Genomic DNA, 24021 nt, shown 5'->3' on the forward strand with positions numbered 1-24021 from the left:
TTAAATATAATGACATAGCAAAATGATGTCCCTTATAAAAAAATGGAAAATCAAGGTTTGATCTTTGAAATTTATACTTTTTTTGAACATTTTCAAACCATGTATGCTTGAATCCATGTATAAAAAAATCCGTGTATAAGAAGGGCCAACTGTAGAGGGACCATACTAATCAAAACTGAATAATCAAACCCACAAAAGTCAAAGCCTCAAATGTGGAGGTCAACTGCATATTCATTTTTAAAAGTTAAATCTCCCACCCCATGCTTCTTTGTTTTGTATAGAAAGATTGGCTTTTAGTGAAAATGTTACCAAAAAGAAATCAATTCACTTTCTAATGCTGTAGTGTAAACTTCAATGTGTGGGGAGGGAATTTATGAAAACTTCAAACAACCCTAGCCATCATATCAAATGCTAAGGGATTATAAGAGTTGTAATTCAACATCATCTAGAGGGCCATGTGTTTCCTATCCCTATTTTAATTCCTTGATATATATTACATAAAATTAGGTTTTTAAACAGCATTACCAGAACTCTGTTGGTTTTTCTAAATTTGTTGTTATGTGCTTCCAGGTCATTTCTGACTTATAGTGACCCTAAGGCGAACCTATGACAGGTTTTTCTTGGCAAGATATGATCAAAGGAGGTTTACTATTGCCTTCCTCTGAGGTTTAGAAAGTGTGACAAGCTTTCCAGGTAATCCAACACTCAACCCACTACACCATGCCGGCTCTCTCATCCATTGAATTAATTGTTCAGTGGTGAATCAACAACTAGAGAAATTCTGTTGATTTAGTGGGTCTACTCTAGTTGGAAACAATAATAGGATTGAGGCCTAAAAGTGACATTTAACAGAGTTGTTTTGTGCCTTCAAATTGTTTCTAATTTCTGGAGACCCTAACCCAAACCTTTCTATCATGGGGTTTTCATGCAGAATTTGTTCAAAGGAGGTTGTCATTGCCTTCCTCTGAGACTGAGGGAGTGTGACTTGCCTAAGATCAACCCATAGGTTGACATGTCTCCAGAACTCTAGCCCAATACTCAAATCACTACACCACACTGTTTAGCATTAACAATAATTAAAAGGGCGTGGAGGAGCACTGATGTTTTATTTAACATGTCCAGAAACGAATAGCTTCTAAACTTGAGTTCCCAGCCAATTTATCATCCAAGGATTAATGTGACTGAATCCTGCTTGAATTTAACTATACACCATCATATGCCCTTTGGCTGTTTTGGGAGGGATACCTGCCAAATATTCCATGAGGGGAAATGTCAGTGTATTAAATCAAGAAATATATCAGAGGATGTCATTGCTGTCTTCTGTTATGACCACAGAGACACACAGGCCACTCTCTTGATTGTGAGCTTCTTTTTTTTCATTCAGAATATTTATATTTTTCTGTTTCCTTCCAAAGCTCCTTGAGCTGATTATAACCAAATTAGAAAGAAAATATTAAACCACAGAATAATGAAACAGTGACGAAGCAGAGGTGGAAACAAAGGGACAAATAACATTCTGCAGTAGAAAATACATATAAACTTTTAAATCTCTTAGAGGATTTGAAATGCTTTCTACGATACCATTACAGTACTTCTTCTCAGAGAATTAGATAGATATACATTGTCCTTTGCCATAGGAGGGAGAGCCAAAGCCTTGCACACATACTATTGTGAAAAATGACCTGTTCCTGCTTAATTAAAGTGTTGTTGTTGTTGTTAACTGCCTTCAAGTCAATCTCAACTCATGGCAATCCTGTGTATGCAACATCTCCAAGACTCCCTTTCCTCCACTGTTCTGCTTAGTTCCTGTGACTTCATACCCATGACCTCCTTAATAGAGTATATCCATATAGCACAGTGGTCCCCAAACTGTGCCTTTTAAGAGATTTTGGACTTCATCTCTCAGAAGTCTCAGCCATGTTGGCCAATAGTCTAGGATTCTGGGAGCTGAAGTCCAAAATCCCTTAAGGAGCACAGTTTGGGGACCACTGATCTAGCATGGGGAATTTTTCTCTTTCTACTTCCTTTCCTAGCATTATTGTTTTTTCCCAATGAGTCTTACCTGCTCATGATGTGACCAAAGTATGACAGCTTCAGTTTAGTCACCTTCAATTGATGAGGGAAGTATAAATCTCACCTTCAAAAACATATCATAAGGTGTGGGGTTGTAGCCACATTTCTAGCACAGTGGCACAAAAATAACTTCTAACTGTACTGGTAGCACCAGTAGACCTGACTTTTTTTTTCCTAGAGAATTTTGTGAAATCACATGACATGGACAGAGGAAAAACAACCCTGGCTGACATTTTCTACCTGTGGGTTTGATTTGATTTGATTTTTTAATGCATCTTCCCCATCCTGGTTTGGTCCCCTTGCCTGGATGATTACTCACAGCTTTCATTACTAAATATTACTTAGTTGCTAAAATGTTCTTCAACTTGTAAGCACAAAATTCTGCTCTTCTCAAATTCATTAGCACTGGGTAATGAATTACTGTTAAATATGCAGCCGCACATTAATAATACATTAATAGTAATCTCTTAGGTAATAACAATCTGAATGCATTTTGTGGTTTATGTTAGACATATAAGATCAGTATTTAATCTGTATTGATAAAAACGTTAAAAATTCAGAGCATTGTGAGGTGATTTGTTTTTCCCTGGTTGATAGTAAAAAAAATAATTAAAAAATTAACAAAACAGTTATCTCTGGGATTTCACTGAATAGAAACTATTTGTAGTAATTACTGTGCCATCTTTTGCTGAATTGATGGAATACTACAATAAGGGTCTTGGTTTATTGCTTTTTACTACAACTCCCAAATTACAGAGCAAAGTGTTGTGTATTTTTTTTACGATGTGTTTGTCTCTCACCTTCCTCATGTCAAACAGTGGCTCCAGATCATATATTTTTGGTCTCTGGTGCTAGTACTATTAAAGATAAATCACTAAAATGGCACCATTTTGCATTTCTGGTAGATAATGAATCGGTGACAGATATTTCTAAATTCCACTTTGAACGTTCACTTATAGTCTCATTTAATTATGTAAAGCATTGTAACTAATCACTGCACTTGCAAAGATCTCACTAGAACAGGAATGTCAGCCTTGGTGATCTGGCTGGATTCCAGGCTTGGTAATTATGTTCTGCTATTCTGAATTGCTTTTGCATTTTCAACAGGGTGTTATGACTATTATTTATTTACACAGAAATGCATATGAATGCCGGCTGTTTGCAGTGCAGTACGCTTGCTGCACAGAATAGCAAAATCCTGTCCCCTCCAAAATCATTTAATATTTTGTGCACAAAAAAAAACAAAAATGCTAAGTGGAGCAGAGCTTAATAGGTGTCAGAGAACAGGTGGGTTTTCAGAAGATTATAATGGGGAAAATGGAGAGTGTGTGGCAAATGGGAATCCTTTCCCATTGTAAAACAGTGGAAGACTACATTAAGGAAGAAAGAAAGAGAACATAATTGTAACCATTAAAGATGAATTGGAAGAGAACAAAAGACAGGGAGGGAGGGAGTGTCTAGCTGTATAAAAATTGCTAGAAGAATGTACTGTGTAAAATTTATATTTGCTTGTTTTATCTTCAGTTCACACAATTTTTAGGCATCATCCTTGCACAGTGTAGGTTCAGTTATGACACACAAATGATATTTATAGCAGTTTTAGCCAGAAATATTTCCAAAATTTTGTAGCTTTTTAAAGACAATCTTGCTGCTGTTTTTGTTTTGTTTCTGGTGAATCCAAATTTGCTCACAGCTTAAGTGACACGTTTAAAAGTTGACCACAGGTAGATGTCTAACACAAGCTATTTAACAAAACAAACTTACCTTTGGAACCATGTTGTTTAACCAATTTTGATGACGTTTTGAGGGGAAACTAATGTTAGGTCTAATATTTATCCACAAGGTATTTAGGATTCTGAATTTGAAAATGACAAAACCGTATTCAATTGCAGTTTATGTCAGGTGAAATAAAAAGCTAAATTGTGTTACAGAGGATTAAATGCTTCATATTTAGAGATGTAAGCCAGGCCTTTTTATAGGCTGTTGTACCCATTTGAAATGTGAGAATCCAAAATGGCTGCTGAAATAATGATTATCTCAATTAAAATGAAATATATGCATAGCTTTTGTGTTACTACAAAACCTTTCATAGCTGCAGGTTATTTTGTCAAGTGCATGCCATGCAACTTGAGATATTCTTAGCTGTTGATCATTATCTGTACATATTGTGAAATCTAGTATTATAAAATGGTACGTTTTAAAAAAAACTTGTAAAGTTTAAATTATATGAGGAGCATGAAGCCATGTTTTTTGACAGAGAAAACTAAATATCTCACAAAACTAGAAATCCCAGACAGTGTTTTATTTCTGCAGTGCAGATGCAGCCCTAATGATATGGCTCCTGGTTTATGAGGTTTGCAAGCAAGCATCAGCTACACCCAAAATTATTAAACAAATGAAAAAAAAATGAGTACAGGTCTTGTGGAAAATAGATGGAAGTAGTTTGCATATATGCACTAATTTTCTACTCCCCCTTCTCTTTCAATATTTTATTGAGGTTGAAGTTTTTAATTTTATATATTTCCTTTCAGTTTATACTCCCCACCCCATATTTAGCTGTTACCATTTACAGGGGTTTTGACAGAGCTTTCTTTTTCTTTAAAAAAAAGTTAAGGAGAATACAGATATTTAGAGGCAAGCATAATTCCACGTTCTCTGCTCATGGACTCAATTATGAGGCACAGTCCTAAGCATGTCTACTCAGAAGTAAGTCCCATTAACATCAGTAAGGTTTAGTCAGAAGTAAGTGTGCATAGGACTGTATCTAGTTATGCAACCTTGTAATGAGTACTCAATTCTAAGGTCAGTGTCTCTCCAACATCCAAAACACACAGCAGAAATAATCCAATTTCAGACTGCTTTAACTACCCTAGCTTAATGCTAGGGAATTCTGGGAACTGTAGCTTTGTGAGACATTTAACCACTTCTGTTATAGAGCTCTGGATTCCCTGGCACTGAGCCAGGGCAGTTAAAACAGTCTCAAACTAGATTATTTATGCAGTGTGTGTTTGGACCTAAGTCTTGCAGTCCCAGATCCCGAGAACTGAACTTTAGGATGACTTCTTGCAAAGATTTAATTCTGCCCTCCAAACTGCTGGCTGTGAGACTTGTAGATTCCCCCCATCACTTGTCAAGTGTATAGAATACAATCCAAAGGCAGTTTTCACTAAATTAAATCAGAAGTTCCAAAGACATCTATAATCATAAATCACAATGTATGAAAACGCAAAGACTATTTACACAGCAAATCGAGTTGTATTTTGGGACATTCAACTGAAGAAGCCATTTCTTTGTGCAGTTTCTTTTGTGACTTGGCTTTTTGCCCAGATTACATGTTTCCTTAATGATTATGGTTTGATCCACAGCAGTAGAGCATGAGCAAGAAAACATGCTTTGCACGTGCATCAACAAGATGAAAGGTCTAATTAAATGGGTGTTGCATGGATGCGAATGGGATATAAGCAATCCCAGATCTGTACATAGCAATCAAAGGCTGGCAATGAACAGGGCTTTTCTCTTTGCATGGTGGATTGCACGATCCACTTCAGAACTTATTGTACTGAGATCCTTGTCTGAATAATAGTAGGAACAACATGCTGTGTAATTTCCCATGAGTGAAAATGTAGGGAAATCTCAAATATCAGATGAGGGAGCTTTGGATACAAAATGGAAAGTAAACATGGTTTGATCTATACTACCAGCAGTTGGAAAGTGAATGTTGTTGTGTGTTGTTAATATCAATATTCTTTTAATTTTAGAGGTCATCTGTATACACCATAAAATATGGCTGCAACTCAGAGGAATCCCGCTGAACTGAGTGTCGCTTAAATTCAGTTAAACATACACAGATTTCTGTTACATGCCTGGAAGAGATCTTTGTTAAGAGAAAAGTTTGGCTATGATCCTGTTGGTCTGCATAGTCACATCAAGAGTGAGGGTGACAAGAAGGAAAAAAATACTACTGTGAGGGAAGAAAACACTTTCCTGTCACCACTGCCTCACCCTGTATGCACTGAGTGATTACAACCACTTGTGTGATAGTTCAAAGAGGTATGTACCTAGATATGCACAAAATATCCTGGCCTTTGTGATCTAAAAGTGATTATCACACTGCATTTAGGACTGCATCTGCACTGCAGAAATAATGCAGTTTGACACTGCTTTAATTGCCATGGCTCTGTGTTGTGGAATCCTGGGATTTATAGTTTGTTGTGGCACAAGAACTGTCTGATAGAGAAGGCTAAGTATCTCACAAAACTACAAATACCACAATTATATAATATTGAGTCATGCATTTAAACCGGTGTCAATCTGCATTATTTCTGCAGTGCAGATGCAGCCTAGTCTAATGACTTACCAAGGCAGGTTGTTTCAGACATTTGTTTACTCAAATCATGCACTGATGCACAGATGAAAACAAGGCTTTGATTTGAGATGTCAGATCTATAACACACAATAAACACACATCATTAATAAAATATATTCCTTTTACCACATTAAAACCAAAAGAGGGTAAATGCCAATGACCAAAATTCTGTGGAATTCATTATAGTTTCTCCTGTTACAATATATTAGTTGCAATTTTTCATTTACTAAGAGTCTTTAAATTTTGATTGGGAGTTTTTCTAAAAGTCATATGGTTCATTAGCATTTGTTTACATATCAGTACAGAGAATAGTTTTCCATTTACAAGACTTCCTGTTGAAAACTCACAAACATCTTTAAAAACTGCATTCCTGCCCTATTTATCTGCAGTAATACAAGTCATCTTATAACATCTGAAGGAGTTATCAGTTCATGAAACAACTTTTAAGTTACATCCAAAAGTATAAGGTTTCTAAAAAATTTATATAGAAGAATTATCACATACCTTTTAAATGCAAACTGTATTGAAATCAATTCTGTACTAAAGTTACTGTAGCAAAGGTACTGTAGCAAAGGTACTAGATTCTTCCAAAGAAAGATCTGTGCTAATTTTTTAAAAAATGTATCTGCAAATAAACAAATCTGTTTAAGTGAGGGAGGATGGTTTGGAGAGTTGTTTACAGGTAGAGTATTGTAGACTTGCAACAATGTGCTCTGAAGAATTGGCATGATGCTTCGCAAAGAAAATGTTGGATCTGATCTGACTTGGAAGGTGCTGTTGATTCAGGTCCAGTGGATATAATCTTGGCCCTCTTTGCCCTGTGTTACTGAATACCTTTCAGTTTTTGCAGACTGAGGATGTGGGCAGGATCTTTGGAGAGGTGAAAGTCACCACATGTGTATTAATTATGTGCCCTTCTGGGTGGTGGACTGGCAAAGTGGATAAGGGGAGTGCTGAATGCATCACTGCATCAATGCTGGGTTGTGTCCTGCCTAAAAGATGGTGTCATGATGCCAAAAAAACCCAAAAACAAACCCCAAAACCCTATTTGCAGCCCATTATATTGAACAATTATTGACTGAACTCTATTATTCCTTTTCTGGGCAAGGTCCTGGAGCATGTTGTGGCTTAACATCTCCACAGGTGCCTGGATGAAATTGATAGTCACTAGAGCCATTTGAGTCTGACTTCAAGCCTGGCCATGAGATGGGAACATCATCATCTTGGTGAATGATCTATGCCAAGGAAGTGGATGGGTAGAGTGTATCCATGTTGATTCTGCTGAATCTCTCAGTAGCTTTCAGTACTATCACTCACAATATCCTTCAGTACTGCTTCTCTGGGATGGGACTTGGAAACCTTGTTTTACAGTGGATCTGGTACTTCCTGGAGGGACACATTCAAAAAGTAGTGCTGAATATTGGTCTGTGGTGTCCACCAGGATTCAGTTTTGTCCCCCATGCTCTTTAACATTTACATGAAACCACTGGGAGAGGTTGTCTGGAGATTTGGGGTTCAGTGTTATCAGTATGTCAGTGATACTCAGTTGTGTCTCTTTTTTTCTGTCTAACTTCCATCTCAGAAAGCTGTTCCAATACTAAACCAATGTCTGTTGTCAGTAATAGACTTGTTAAGGATGAACAAATTGAAGTTCAATCCAGACAGGACAGCGGTACTCTTGGTCAGTCAGGTAATAAGGATTTGGCCTGTGCTGGATGGGGTTACACTCTGTCTGAAATCTTAGTTGTGTAGTTTGGGTGTACTCTTGGACTCAATACTGAGTGTGGAGACCCAGGTTTCAGCAGTGGCCAGACGTTTTTGCCAACTGCACCCATTCCTGGAGAAGTCAGATCTGATCACAGCAATTTGTGCCTTGATTATTGTAATGGCGAATAGATGGGGCTGCCTTTCGAAACTGTTTGGAAAATTCAGGAGGTCCAAAATGCTTTGGTCTGTTTCTGGGTGCAATTCATAGTGCTGATTATGACCTATACAATATCACTTAGGTCTAGAAGACTATCTGAAAGCTTGTATCTTTCCATATGAACCTGCCCAAGTCTTACAGTCTTTGCAGGAGGGTTTTTCCCCCCATCTCTTAGGCTTGTCAGACAAGGAGATAGTTCTCAGTGGCTCTTCTAGGCTATGAAACTGGGTGCCATATTGGGAGAAAGATGAACTGCACATCAAAGAAACAAGCTAATTCCCTCCCAAGAAAGGGTTGTTTTCCCTCCTCTCTGCTCTCTTTTTTAAAATTATTATTTTTTATTTTATTTACTTTTAAAAATTATTATTATTCAAACATTATTCAAACAGGCTTTCAGCCTTTAACTGGTCCAGAGAACAGGACCTGGAGCAATGGATGCAAGCTCCAGGAAAAGAGCTTCCACCTCAACATTAGGAGGAACTTCCTGACAGTAAGGGAGTGTAGTGGAGTCTCCTTCCTTGGAGGTCTTTAAACAGAGGCTGGATGGCCATCTGTCGGGGATGCTTTGATGGAGAGTTCCTGCATGGCAGGGTGTTGGACTGGCCCTTGTGGTTTCTTCCAACTCTGCGATTCTATGATTCTATGATTGGGAAAGAAGAAAGTTCAGTTAGCGTTGTTTTTTATGTGCCTTCAAATAGTTTCTGACTAATGGCAACCCTAAGGTGACCCTATCACAGGGTTTTCTGGGGCTTAGAGTGTGGGATACACTCAAGATCACCCAGTAGGTTTCCATGGCTAATCAAGCCCTGATCTTCAGAGTCCAGTCTTATGCTCAAACCACTACATCACATTGGGTCTCAGTGAGTGTACTGTATTTTGTATATGTAGCCTATGCTGAATAGATTTTTAATCGTTTAAAATATTAATTTAAAATATTTTAAATGGATTAGTTGTTTTTAGCTTTTATATTACAGTGTGCCCTTGCTATCCACTGGGATCTATTCTGGATCCCCCCCACACACATAAAACTGCGGGACCTTAAGTCTCGTTCTTTTCAATGGGTCTGTGTTCTCACTATGCCACCATGTGCGTGCGCACCCATTGGAAAAAAACAGGGCTTGCCATCTTCAGAAGCTCAAACCTCAGATGGTAAGCCTCAGATGGCAAGCCTCAGATGGCGTTGGGCGCACTGTATGTTTTGTTTTAACTATTTTGTTTTAAGTCATATTGTAAGTCCCTTTAAATCCCATATTGAAAGAAAGTCAGGATATTAAATAAATACAGTGGTACCTCGGGATACGAAATACCCAGGTTACGAAATTTTCGGGATACGAAAAAATCCCATAGGGAATCATTGTTCCGGGTTACGAATGTTTTTTCGGGTTACGAAAAAACTTTTGGTGCTTTTTTCGGCTTTTTCGCACGGAATCGCGGCTTTTCCCCATTAGCGCCTATGGCAATTCGGCTTACGAAGGCTTTTCGGGTTACGAAAGCGGCCGCGGAACGAATTACTTTCGTAACCCGAGGCAACACTGTACCTATAAGTGTCAGACCAAGACCAAAGAGACTCAGGTTCACATGGCTACTCAACCACAAGCCTTAGTGATTAATTTGAGCTGATCACTACCTTTTTAAGTTAACCTACCTCGGAGTTTTTGTGAGTATAATATGGGTGGGAGGAAAGCTATGTATGGCAAAAATAAAAACTTGAATGAGTATACTGAAAACACTTTTGAGGGAGTCAAGTTGTCTGGCACTACAGGAAAGTTCAAGGGAAAACTGAGATAAAATTAAAGAAATCTTGCAACAACAATTGTATACTTGTCTCTAATCATAATTTATAGGAGACACGCTAAAGATGATTCAGTTTCTGTTTTAACATGAGCCCTTTCTTTGATTCTTCCAGTTCTTTAAGTGGTCTTTTCTCAGCACATTTACAGAAAAGGAACAGATGCTGAAAACAGTAGGGGTTGTTTCTGTGGGGAGGTATTTTTTGTTCACTGTCCCAGTAGTTGTTGTTCAGATGCCGAAACCATCCAGTCTTTTTACTTGAGCTCTTATTAAAGCATACATGCTGCATTTCTCTCAAGAAATGGGGAATACACACACTTCTCTCCTTCCCTCCACTTCACTCTCTTTCCCATACACTCATAGAGAGTTGCTCTCTTTTGTACACAGAGACAAGCAAATGTGCACAATGCATTGTTAGCATCTAAAGACACATCCAGTTGTGAACTTCAAAATGAATAAAATAAAATAATGTATAATAATAATAATAATAATAATAATAATATGTTTTATTTATATTTCCCGCTTCTCCCAAAGGATCAAAGCGGGATTACAGCAGAATATAAAACAACAAAACAATATACAATTACAGTTAAAAACACAATTATCCATGATACATGTGTGTACATGTGCCCTATGATATAAAATATACATATCAGTTTGGCTCTCCCATCAGTAAATAGTATTGAAGGAAGCAGGGAAGAAGCATTTGTTGCTCTGCTTAAGCCAAAGATATTTCCTCTTCTGCCTTTCCACTCCCTCTGAAGTGCTTCACCTGTCTGATTCTCTGAACCTATTTCCTCCTTGGAACAAGAAGCTTGAAAAAGAGACAGCTTGGCAACTATGACAGATCCTAAGATGAACAAACACAATATAACAGTGTTGCCTGTTGGACACTTGTTTTAAGAAGTCATTGGTAATGCCAGAAATGAATTCAAGATTGGTCATAGAGTATAATGCTACCCTATAACTAAGCAAAACTACTTAAGAATGACTTGATAGAGAAGAAAGTGTAGCATTGTTTTAAATCTTTCTTACCAGTGTAAAACCTTCCTTAGCATTTCCAAAGTTGGTCCTTCTATGACAGAGTCGATGTAGATTGCTTTGTTTGTGGGTAAGCTTTATTATTTCACATTCTATAACCAATAATTTTGTTTGTTAGAAGCTTATAAAAATTGGTGTTGCTTTTTGACTTTTTTTGATAACTGACATCAAATGTTGGTTTTCCACAACAGAAGACCTGAAAACCTAGGTGTTTTTTTTTCCATTGGTGCTTTACTGGGTGGTAGCAGCTTCTAATACTAGTTAAGATGTTTCATAAAGTTGCTAAAAAGCAAAAGGCTCGGTTCTGTGCCTTTCTGTGCTGACACTAAAATAGTAAGGGCCAGAGATGCTGCTGTATCAATGTAACACTGGTTTGTATGGTTTTGTGCCTCCTTTGTGTGCCATGCCAGGATATTGTACTACTGTGACTAGGTTATTAGTGTTAACTGTTGCCGATTCTGTAGTTGTATGACTGTTCTAAAGATGTTGAAGAAGTAACATGGAATTAGGGATACTTTGTTGTTGTTGTTGTATGCCTTCAAGTCATTTTCAACTTATGGTAACTGTAAGGGGTTTTCTTGGCAAGATTTGTTCAGAGGTGGTTTGTGATTGCCTTCCCCTGAGGCTGAGAGCATGTGACTTGCCCAAGGTCACCCAGTGGGTTTCATGGCCAATATGGGAATTGAACCCTGGTCTGTAGAGTTGTAGTCCAGCCATGCCGGCTCTTAGGGATACTTAATCTAAGTCCAGTGTATTATGGTGCCGTATCTATTGAGTCAGACTGCATTTTGCTCAGTACAGTCTACTCTGATTGGCAGCCATTTTTCTTAGACAGAAATCTTTCCCAGCACTGGGAGCTGCCAGGAACTGAACCTTATGAATGTTCTTCTGAAAGTGAAGCAAGTGCTCTACAGCTGAACAACAACCTTTCCTCTAGTTTATCAGGGCTACTCTAAATTCCCATTAATCTGATGGCAGCCTTTCCTCTTGCTGCTGGAGATACAGCACTACACTGTTGGGACTAAACAGAACTTTCAGATCATAGTATGCCAGTCTTGTACATATCATCCTGATAATACCATGGAAAATTCTTTGTCATAGTCTTTCACATTAATGCTGAGTTGTTTACAGAAAGATGTTTCTATCTTGTGGTAGGGTTAATAGAAGAAATAATTCCTCATCCTCCTTGTCGTCATCGTTGTTGTCTTCCTCCTCTTCTCCTTCTTGTTGCATCAAATGTCCTCTTGTAAAGTAAGGCTGTTTTTAGACTAGGCTCCTAATAGTAGGAAAGATCAGAGCAGTGTAAGGCTGAGGCAAAGGTAGTCTAGTACAGGAACATGTAATACCACCAATGTCCTTCAGTTAGACGAATGATCAGATCTGAGCGGTGAGCTTTTTTTTATAGCAAGCAAGCAACATCACACAATCCATTTTAATCCTTTGTTGTTCTGCCTGAATTCCCTTTAGTTTTCCTTTGCTTAGATCTTGGTGGTGGCACACAGGCTGAATCCCTCTGCTCATTTTGACACTGGGAATCACCCTTAAACTGTTTGTCATCATCCATAGTCGTATTTTTGTTGGTAAAGTGTGGGTGTATTTGTCATTCCTCCACCCACAAAAACGTTCCCTGGTTATATACTAGGATTCAAGATTGTGTTTTGTATTTTAAGTGTTCGCATGCTGGAAGAAGTAACACTGAAGGCATTTCTTCATACAACACAATTGTGCTGAGAATTTACACACACAGAGTTATATGGCCTTAGAAAAGTGTTAGAATTTTAGAAAATTTAATGAAGTGTGGCATTGTCAGTAGCAATGTTGAATTCTTTTGATTATTAGGTGGTTGAACATACAACATGAGTTGCTATCAGGCTTTATAAGTGAGCTGTCTTCCAGAGAAAGTATAATAAACAGAAGAAAGCAGTTAGTCTGGAAGGACAGAAAATACATCAGAGTCTTACAAAAACAAGGCTCAGGTAATATGCTTGATTCTATAGTTACATGGCTGCAATCTGATTCCATGTTTTCCTTTCTCTGTTCCTGTCTAGTATCCCCGCATCTCTGAAGCCTGCGTCAATCATTGACCCTCGTCATCCTAAGTCCCTGACAATCTTTGAAGTAGGTGTTTTCCTTCTTTTATGGTTGCATTATTGTGACTTACCCCTTAAGGCTAGATAACGAATTGTAGGAAAAGCAGTTACTAAGCATTTATCTTCTAAACCAGGCACCAGTTCGAGTTTGGCATGCAATACTGGTAGCACAGAGATTGGAACTGCATTATGACCAAGAATTTGGGATATGGGGCAGGAGGCAAGTTCCTGGAAGCAAGATGGATGTTAAGAGAAACAGAGGTAGAACTTTCCTTCTCCCTGTGTTGTAATCATAAATGATAGTGGAAGCAGATCCTGAAAATACAGGAAGTGCCTGCTTATTTGACAGGTTAGGGCCAGACCACTGTCAAAAGTGGAAATTTTTGACCAGAAAAAGTGGACCAGAGCACTGTCAAAATGCAGAACTATTATGTGCTGTTGAATAATTGGGGAATGCCTATATCACTGTTCTGAGGATGTTAAAATATGATTTATGCCTGCCCTGACTATGTGTTGCTGGGTCCAAGGCTACTCCAGTAGGGGAGGGGATAGGATGTAGATCCATGATGCCATAAGGTGGCAATGAGGCCACTACTGATGCTCAACTTTTAATGTAACTTCAGATAACTGCTACCAAAACAAACGTCCACGTGGGGACTGGTTACCTCACCATCCCTACCTAACTCCCTTGGGTCTAGGGCCTTTGCTCTGGTTTCTCTCCTTCAGGCTCCTCCTCTTTGGGGATTCTGCGCCCTGGACGCCAACCCATAGGCCAACACCGCCCACGGATATCCCAGCACAGTCAGGCCCCTGGATTTATGACAGGGCAAGCTTGGTACAGCCCTCCGTTGGCTTCTAATGAAGAAGGGTGGATGAGGTGGGCAAAGAAGCCCTTGGAGTGATGTTCTCTTACCCCGTCTCCTGAACCACTTCCACGGCGCCCTCTTAGATGGTGGCGGTTCCACTCAGCAGTCCATGCCTCCTGGACCCTCACTGCAATTCCCTCCTCGTATCCTGTCTCCGTCTCTCACTTCACCCCCCCCCAGTCTTGTTCCTCCTCCCCAGGCTTCTCCTCCCTCTCCCCTTTTCTACCCCGTGCGCCAGGCTCCTCCCCTGGACCAGCCCTGGTCAAAGTAGTTTTGCCTCCAGGCTCTCGCCCTTCCCTCGAGGTTGCTCCCGGGTCCTCTAGTCTGCCATCTTCCTGTGCAGAACCCCAACCCGACTCCTCCCCTTCCACCCTTTGACACTATGATTCCTATTCATGAAGAATGTCTTCTTCATTGATGATGAAAGGGGGAGGAAAGCTCAAGGAATTTCTGTATTGGAGTACTTGTGTTTTTCAGGGATGATGGGAGTTGTAGCTCTTCACCTCTGGCTCTAACTCACCACCTTGTTATGCACCAGCGCTGACCAGTTTTGGCCAGTGGTTAAAGCTTTGCTCTAAAGCAGCAGAGTTTCAGAGAATAGGCTGAAGACCCTGACAAACTCTCCAAGCCTTCTCACTCTTGCTCCACAGAAATCTTCACACTTCTCCAGGATTCAGCTGGCTCTTGTATCTTCACTCAAGACACCAGACAACTCAGTAGTCTTATATAAAAGATCTACTTTATTCTACTATACAGTATACAATACTCCACAACTATCCAACAACTACCTACTCTACTCCAAACTACTCCACAAAATACATTTGGGAATCATATCAATTATTATAGCCATAGTAAAACACCACCCACTCTGTCAGTTTGCACCCAGTGGGCGTGTACATCCATTTTGATTGGTTCTCATAGTTCAACCCATAATTAATGATTTCACCTTGTCCACTTAACAATTCTCAGGTGTTTTCAATTATCCACTCTACATTTCTGTCCTTGGCATTTAGGACTTGCTAATTACATTACCTTTTACACCTGTGTAGCTTCTTAATTGCTTTTGCTTAGTCATAGTGATTCTCACATACATGTTTTATTTCTATCACTGTATATCCCATGTTGCTTTTTCCTTAGCAGTGTTTTCCCACTAAACTAGGGAAAATAATGTCTCTGGTGCAACTTCAGGCTTGCCCTGCCCTTTGCCAGGGAGTCGACAGCCCCCACCACAGCGTTGTGTTGTTCAAACCCAGAGGGTGGAAGCTGTTCAGGTAAGGTGCCGCACAGCAAGGTTGTTATTCCTCCTCCTCCCCTCACTTCACCATGGTGCTGACCAGGGCAAGCCTAGCAAAAAAGTTAGCTGTGGTAAATTGATTCTGCTAGGCTTCACCCGGTAAGTTTCATGGTAAAGCAAGGGAGGGCGGAAGATGTTCAGCAAAGCACTACTGAATAACTAGGCCTATTATTCCTTCCCTTCTCCTTGCTTCACCATGGTGCTGACTGGAGTGAAGCCTAGCAAAGAGTTGACTTATCTCAATTGACTCTTTGCTAGGCTTCACCTTGGTTGGTGCCATAGCAAAGCAGAGGGAGGAGAAAGAATAATGAGTCTAGCCATTCAGCAGCACCTCAAACATGGCATTGTGGTGGTGATTACCATTGTTGACTCCCTGGCAAAGGGCAGAGTGACCTTGAGGTTGTACAACTACATTATTCTCCTCCCTCCCCATTTATCAGGAAATTGCAATGGCTCCAATGCAGTCATTCCTCAAGCCTCCCTCCCACTGTGACTTAGCAAAAGCAACATCTTTCACCCTTTCCTGGGCAAGGGAGAGTAGAGAGCAGAAAGGGGCCTTTATGTTGGTTCTTATTATTACTGAAGATAACAACAAAAGCAAGGTTACAGTTGTTTAAAACAAACAAAGAGTGAGATGCTCCTTGGTATAAAACATATTATGCTATGTTAAGTAGCAGTTAATATGCAATAATAGAAGAACAATCATGACAGACACTGGCTATTATAACATAAGACCTTTGAACTGACATATAAGCATGCTAAGAACTGCATATGATGAAGGGTATTCGGTAAGGAATGAATATGTAGAGAGATCTTGTAGCACTGTTGAGACTAACTGAAATAAAGAAGTTGGCAGCATGAGCTTTTGTAGACTTAATTCTACTTCCTCAGATGCATTTGGAGACTTAAGTCTACGCAAGCTCATGCTGCCAACTTTTTTCTTTCAGTTAGTCTCAACGATGCTACAAGATCTCTAAATACTGATGCCACAGACTAACACGGCTATATCTGTGAATTCTTTGAGACATTACTGTTGATCTGACTTGTAGAAATGGGATGAAAATAGTTGATAAAAGAGAATCATATGTTAATAGAAAGAATTCTGTGACATGATACAAAGGCATCACACAGTACAAAGTCCTAACCATCAGGACTTTTCCTGTTTATGAGTAGCTTCTTATTTTTTGGTCCCTGGCTCCCCTAATAGATTTCTAATCTATGTATGATTCTACATAGTTTAATGATCTGTCTAGATGCAGATCATTAAACAGAGAATCTGTGAACATCTAGAAGGCAATGCCATAATCACAAAAAGTCAACATGGGTTTCAGAGAAACAAGTCATGCCAGACAAATCTAATCTCTTTCTTTGATAAAATTACCAGCTTGGTAGATGAAGGGAATGCTGTGGATATAGTATATCTTGATTTCAGTAAGGCCTTTGACAAAGTTCCCCATGACATTCTTGCAAACAAGCTTGTAAAATGTGGGCTAGACAAGGCAACTGTTAAGTGGATTTGTAACTGGTTGACCGGCTGAACCCAAAGGGTGCTCAACAATGGCTCCTTTTCATCCAGAAGTAACCAGTGGTGTTCCACAGGGCTCTGTCCTGGGCCCAGTACTGTTCAACATCTTTATCAATGACTTGGAGGAAAAAATTGGGGGAATACTTATCAAATTTGCAAATGACACCAAATTAGGAGGAATAGCTAATACTCCAGAGGACAGGATCAACATTCAAAATGACCTGAATAGACTAGAAAGCTGGGCCACAGCTAACAGAATGAACTTCAACAGGGAGAAATGTAAGGTACTGCACTTAGGGCGAAAAAATAAAATGCACAGATATAGGATGGGGGACACCTCGCTTAAGGAGACAACATGTGAAAGGGATCTAGGAGTCCAAGTAGACCACAAGTTGAACATGAGTCAATAGTGCGATGCGGCAGCTAACAAGGCCAATGCGATTTTAGGCTGCATCAATAGAAGTATAGTGTCTAGATCAAGGGAAGTAATAGTGCCACTGTATTCTGCTCTGGTCAGGCCCCACCTGGAATATTGTGTCCAGTTCTGGGCACCACAATTCAAAAAGGACGTTGAGAAACTGGAGTGTGTCCAAAGGAGGGCGACTAAAATGGTGAAAGGTCTGGAAACCATGTCCTATGAGGAATGCCTTAGGGAGCTGGGTATGTTTAGCCTGGAGAAAAGAAGGTTAAGAGGTGACATGATAGCCCTGTTTAAATATTTGAAGGGATGTCATATTGAGGAGGGAGCAAGCTTGTTTTCTGCTGCTCCAGAGACTAGGATCCGGAGCAATGGATGCAAGCTGCAGGAAAAGAGATTCCACCTCAGCATTAGGAGGAATTTCCTGACAGTAAGGGCTGTTCGACAGTGGAACACACTTCCTAGGAGTGTAGTGGAGTCTCCCTCCTTGGAGGTCTTCAAACGGAGGCTGGATGGCCATCTGTCGGGGATGCTTTGATCTGGATTTCCTGTATGGCAGGGGGTTGGACTGGATGGCCCTAGTGGTCTCTTCCAATTCTATGATTCTAATGTTTTTGTAGTTCAAAAACACTGGCAAGTGGTGGGGAAGGAAGAAGCTAAATTAGATGGCTGGTGGAAGAAAGAGATAACTAGGAAACAAGGCGAAAGAACAGAAGAACAGCATCTATGAATAAGGAAGACAGGATTTGAAGTTGAAGGCTCTCATGGCCGGCATCCATAGTTTTTTTGTGAGTTTTTCGGGCTATGTGGCCATGTTCTAGAAGAGTATATTCCCAACGTTTTGCCAGCATCTGTGGCTGGCATCTTCAGAGAATGCTTGCCTGGAAAGGAGTTGGGTATATATATATACTGTGTGGTGAAGACAGGATTGTTGGATTTTGACTTTTTGACAATGAAACAGTTTCTCCCAAAGAATGCAAAGCTGGTTAGCTCTATTCCATTTGCCAGTAGCAGCAGCAGTCCAACATCAGAAAATCTGAAGTAACACACAACAGTTTTGCAATGGCTGGCTGGTTTTGTCAGTCATATCATCTATGTACTTAGCAGTACGGTTTCTGTTATACATTTTGGCATCAGCTATAGCTTCTGTTTGACGGTTCAAGCACTGTGATCTTAGCCTTTTGTTTCTTGTTTAGTTCTCATTCTGTTTTGCAGCAGTACGATATTACCTTACAGTACCAGGCCAGATTGATTCAGTTCTCACAGACAAATGGAGGTGGGTCTTTTGAAGGACTAAACATGCAGACCTTATTTTTAAAGGTTCCCTAATCTCATTTTTTTGTGCTTAGTAGGCATATATTCCTTGTTGTTATACTGCCTTCTGTGACATCCTGGATGGTGGTGGTGGCTATCCATAAGTCACAGCAAACAGAGCTGTCTAAAAAGAAATAGGAAGATGAGATGGTGACCACTGCAGCAGTTTTAAAACAGCAAGGAGTTAGTAAGTGAACAACATGAATTCATAGATAAAGATTTTTTTCACACTGTAAAAATTTCTCCTATTACCCTAAACTTGTTTTATAGTAGATATTCTAATATAAAGTGCCAATGAAGTGTTGCACAGTGCAAATGCAAGCTATTTCATTTTGGCTGTTGGACAGATATTAACAGCAGATGAATAAATGTCTCCCATTTGGAGCTGTGAGCTGTTGTAGTTACCACTGTTTCTTAAATGAAAAGCTCAGTTTATTGTTTGTCTTCTAAAATAAATTATAATTGAAGACAATGGAAAAACAATAAAGTTAAAGGTTTCCTTGTAATTTGGACATTGTCTCTATTTTCAGGTTGTTTTGATTGCAGAACTCATTCAAATGGTACAGGTGCTACAGATTTAGAATTTATTTTGTACTTTTTTAGCAACAGCAGAAAATTGAATACTTTATATTTTGAATACTTTAGATTTAGAATTTAATTTGTACTTCCACAAATGTGGAGGGTCAACTGTATTTTTAGCTTTAAACAGAAGTAAAATCTGTTAGGCTACAGATCTCAATTTCCCTCACCTCCTAATTTCCATTGTACAAAATTTCTATAGATACTTGTTTGGATTGTATTTACAGACCTGCTAGAAACCTTCAGCTCCATATATACATTAGGCAATCAGCTTTGCCCCAAATACCCTCTGGGGAAAAGGAGGCATTTTCAGCATGTTCTGGGGCCTTCTTGGGAAATATTGGGCCCAAGAGAGGCCTTTTTTAACAGCAAGCGAGCAGTTCATTTCCTTTTTTAAGGCCCAGTTGAAGCCTAAATTGACTCAGAGTGGGTCCAAAAATGTGTATGCTCCTGGAGTTTGAGCCAAAAAGATTTTTTTTACAAAAAACTTATCAAAACAAAATTGTAAAAAAAAAAAAAATGGACTGCTAGGAGGGGCAGGGGACCTACAGGCATGATGGAAATTCCTCATAGAGACTCTGCAGCAGTGGTCCCCACCTTTGGTACTCCAGATGTTTTGGACTTCAGCCCCCAGAATTCCTGACTGTTGGCCAAACTGTCTGGAGCATCTAGAGAACCAAAGTTTGGGAACCACTGTTCTAGTCTAGAGGGAACTGGGGGGAGGGGTATTTTTGACATATATATTTGCACACAAAAAAGATAACCTCTCCTGGGGCCACAAAAATGGCCCTGGGGGCTGCATGCAGCCAATGGGCCATGGTTTGCTCATCTCATTTTTTATTTATTTATTTTTACTTATGGAAGATAAGTTAGGTCCAAGTGATGTTTGCAAGGACAGTTTCATTATACAGATGGTAGAAAATTAGTAGCAGATCTTTTGTTTTTCTCTTATTGTTCAGCAGAGCAGTTCTTGATTCTGTTTTCTGTTAAATTTACTGGTGGAATAGTCATATTATGTTAAAGTAATGCTTCCTTGATACAAAATAATCTAGTAGTGTATTATACCAATTCTTCTTAAGTCTGGGAGGCTACAGGGGAAGTACTTGTGGTATGTGTGAGATGATGATGGTGGCAGTGGTTACTAGATTAAACTCAAGTTGGAAAACACTTGCTGCTAATCTGTCTGTGACAAGTAAAAAGCCTGCATTTATGATCCCACTGTGTCTGTGAGTGATGATGGGAATGTCATATTATTCGGAGCCCAGCTCTACTCTTCTCCCTCATTCATTGCTGCTTTCCAGATATAGACTATTGGAACATGAGTGCAATGTGACTACTATTTCTCCTGTAGCTCAGATATGCAAATTACATATGCTAAAATATGCACGTTCGTTTCAGCCTAGTGTCACCGTTAACAGGAAAAACACTGTCCACATCTGCTCTGCTAGGGCATACTTCCTTTCTGGGAATAGTTTTAAAATACTTTCTTGAAGTCAAAAGAAAACATTTCTGTTCCCATTCGTATACAGTACTTCACTAGAAGCCTTGTACAGTTTGAAGAAAAACAAATGAATCATTGATAGGGTTGAGATTGTTATTGTGTTGCAAAGACAAAACAGAGGATGCACAAGACACTTTTTAAAAAATCAACTGTTTTTTATTCATTTCTTGTTTTGTTGACTGTACTGTAATTCGAATTAAATTGCCACATTAAATCTATAGAATGATCCAATAGCAACCCCCCACCCCCCACAAAACATTCCTGGTAAAGAACTCATTAAATGGAAAGAGATAGGATAGCAAATTCATAGTGCAACTAAAATGCAAAAGTAAGAGTAGCATTTGTTCTTTGAAACCAGTTTTTTCCAGAAAACATTGACATTAATTTAATAGTTGTGTACATGTAAATACACAAGATAAAAAAAGAGAAGACTGAGAATTTAGAAAGGTAAACTTTATGGTAAAGGTGAACTGTAGATTAACTATAATATTAAATTTCTTTATCTTAGTTTTAAAAATGTAAATAAACCAAATCAGCCCAAATGGCTGAAAATACATGTCTTCAGAATGTTGGAAAAATCAGATAGACACTTGCAGATTGTAAATCTTTAGGTGTTTCTCAAGAGTTGACTATATTGTTGTTCACACGTAAAAACGTAAAGCTCAAACACAGGTTGAGACTACCTTATCTGGAATTCCAAAACCTAAAACCTTCCAAAAACCAAAACTTTTGTCATAGATAGGTGAGGTACCAATGCCTTTGCATTCTGATGGTTCATTGAACACAAACATTGTTTCATGCAAAATATTATTTAAAATATTGTATAAAATAGCTTCATACTATGTGTATAAGGTATATATGAAACATAAATAAATGTTTAGACTTTGGTCCCATCTCTAAGATACCTCACTATGTATGTATATGCAAATACAGATATTCCAAAACATCTCTAGTCCCAAGCATTTTGGATAAGGGAGACTCAACTTGTATTAACATAGTTTTAAACAAACTGCATGGTCTCCTATCTATTATGGCTTCCAGTATCCTGTTCCCTTTTCTTCTCCTCACTGCCTGTGTAATACAGTAGTTTTCTCTCTCTTTCTCTTTCTCTTTAACAATCATATTTGTTAGGACAGTATTTTTAGCAACTTGGACTTGCTATTATCTTGACAGTAGCTATGCATGTTCTTTGTCCTTCTCCTATCTATTTTAAATGCACAACTAGCAAATTCTGCTGGTGGAACAAGCCCTTTACAGAAGCTTAAGTGCATTTATACTTACGTTTATACTTGCCCTCAAGGAGCAGAATAAGATTATTATTATAGTTGAACTGTGGTTACAAAATGAGGGATGGTAATGAATTAATTTATTCTGAACTGAATTTTATTTAAATAAAATTTTAAAATTTATTTTAAAATCTGCTGGATGTCGCTGCATTTAGAAGAAGAGATTAAATTATGTTTATGTCATCTAGAACAACATGAACTTGAGTTATGGGTCATCTAGAACAGCATGAACATAGAGTATGGGTTGTTGGCAGAATGAGGATTAGCATGGTGTGTTAATGGAGGTGTCCACTGGATCAAAAGCCATTCTGTGGATAGCATTCTGGGTTACAGTCTACCTTTTGAACATATTTATTCATTTATTTATTTAGAGCATTTATATCCTGTCCTTCAGTCAAAAAGACTCTCAGAGTGGTTTACAAATTGATAATTTGATGGTTCCCTGTGCTAAATCTTCCAATCTAATAAAATAGGACAAACAAGAGGATGGAAGTGAAGGAAGGGTTTTAATCAAAGAGATGCTGGGTCTCTCAGAGGCCCCAGCAGTGACTGTTGGAACAGAGGGAGGGCCTCTTACCAACCACTGGGATCAAGGCATGATGAAGCTGTACCTGGCTACTCTTCGCTCCCTCAGAAGCCACAGCAGTGGCAATTGGTATGGAAGGAGGACCTCTCGCCAACCTCTGGGACCAAGGCACAATGGAGTTGTGCCTGGCTTCTAGCTGACCTTCTCATAACATGTACAAATTACCAACCTAGACAGCTTCACTTCAAGAAAGCTGTCAAGACGGATCTCTTCCAGCAGGCCTTCCCAGAATAAACTACTCGGCCATGTAATGACTCTGTCCACCATTATTGTTTTAATTGTTTTATGCATTATGTATGTAATTTTAATCCTAAATTGTTTATTTCTTTTTAAAGGTGGGATACTTTGTATACATTTTTAACACTTTGTAAGCCGCTTTGATTGTTTTAACAGAAAGCAGGGTACAAATAAAAGTTTTATTATTTTATTATTATTATTATATACACAACCACACAACATTATGTGATTTCCCAAGAAATCATGCTGATGTACTCAGACAACCCAGAACTTTCCATATGTTTCCCTTTGGGAAGGATATGACATACATTGCTTACTCTGCCAACTTCCTCTTTCATGAGTCTGTGAATTGCCTGACCCAGTGATTTTTAAACTCTGGTTCATGGGCAGCAAGTAATATGTGAGATCACAAGAACAATATAGGAAAATGTTTAATGTACAAGAGGAGGTGATGGATAGTGGGTTTCCTGGCGTTGTAATTAAACCTGCAGCTTTCATCAGTTTATTCAGTAATCTGTTTAATTAATAATCAGTTTAATCAGCCAATTAAAGCTTTAGCCCAGTGTCCAGTGCACTTTTAGCACAGTGTATATATATATGGAGTATAACAATACTAGATCCCACAGCTATGCCAACAGTTTTGCAAGGGTTGTTATATGTCATGGCGTTCCTCAATTGTACAATGAATGGTTGATTAGCTTCTCGTGCCCCAAGTCAAAATTGAGAGAGGGGGGTTGTGTGTATGCGTTTTGTGTATGCATACATTGATCCAACTAATATTCAACCTCTGACAAAGTGCAGTGGCTTGCACTATTATTTTGATTTTAGCATAGATTCCATCTTTAGCTGATTGATCAGGTCACAAATTGTAATAATGGATAGCACATATGAATTGGTGAGGTCCATCTGCTTCATTTTTTTTAGGACAATTTGGTTCTACTCTTTACAGTATGGGAAATTTAAAGGCAAATATAGAAGAGACTACCTTCTTACAGTGAGATAGGATTTAGAATTTAATCAAAAAAGGTTTTTTGCTTCACTATCTTAGACAGGTGCATGAGATTATACATACGATTAACATATCCATTAGTGGAAAGATAGATGAGCTGTTAGACCTTTATAATTGGGAG

General features: G+C 38.9%; 1 protein-coding gene across 15 annotated transcripts in view; it reads left to right on the forward strand.

Moving 5' to 3' along the window:
* ZMYND11 (zinc finger MYND-type containing 11) overlaps positions 1-24021 on the forward strand; it is a 121311-nt gene that overhangs the window by 21185 nt on the left and 76105 nt on the right. For 7 of the 15 annotated variants that reach the window (XM_042472009.1, XM_042472005.1, XM_042471993.1 and 4 more), the window contains one exon: positions 13244-13313. The exons of 2 other annotated variants lie outside the window; for them this stretch is intronic. The gene's annotated coding sequence lies outside the window, so the exon portion shown is untranslated. Of the gene's footprint in view, positions 1-674; positions 694-5831; positions 6124-13243; positions 13314-13419; positions 13547-18870; positions 18890-24021 lie in introns of those variants that run through there. 6 more of the 15 variants (XM_042471994.1, XM_042472000.1, XM_042471998.1 and 3 more) reach the window with 5 other exon arrangements.

The sequence above is a fragment of the Sceloporus undulatus genome, chromosome 6 (assembly GCF_019175285.1).
Source record: "Sceloporus undulatus isolate JIND9_A2432 ecotype Alabama chromosome 6, SceUnd_v1.1, whole genome shotgun sequence".
In the NCBI taxonomy this organism is placed as follows: domain Eukaryota; kingdom Metazoa; phylum Chordata; class Lepidosauria; order Squamata; family Phrynosomatidae; genus Sceloporus; species Sceloporus undulatus.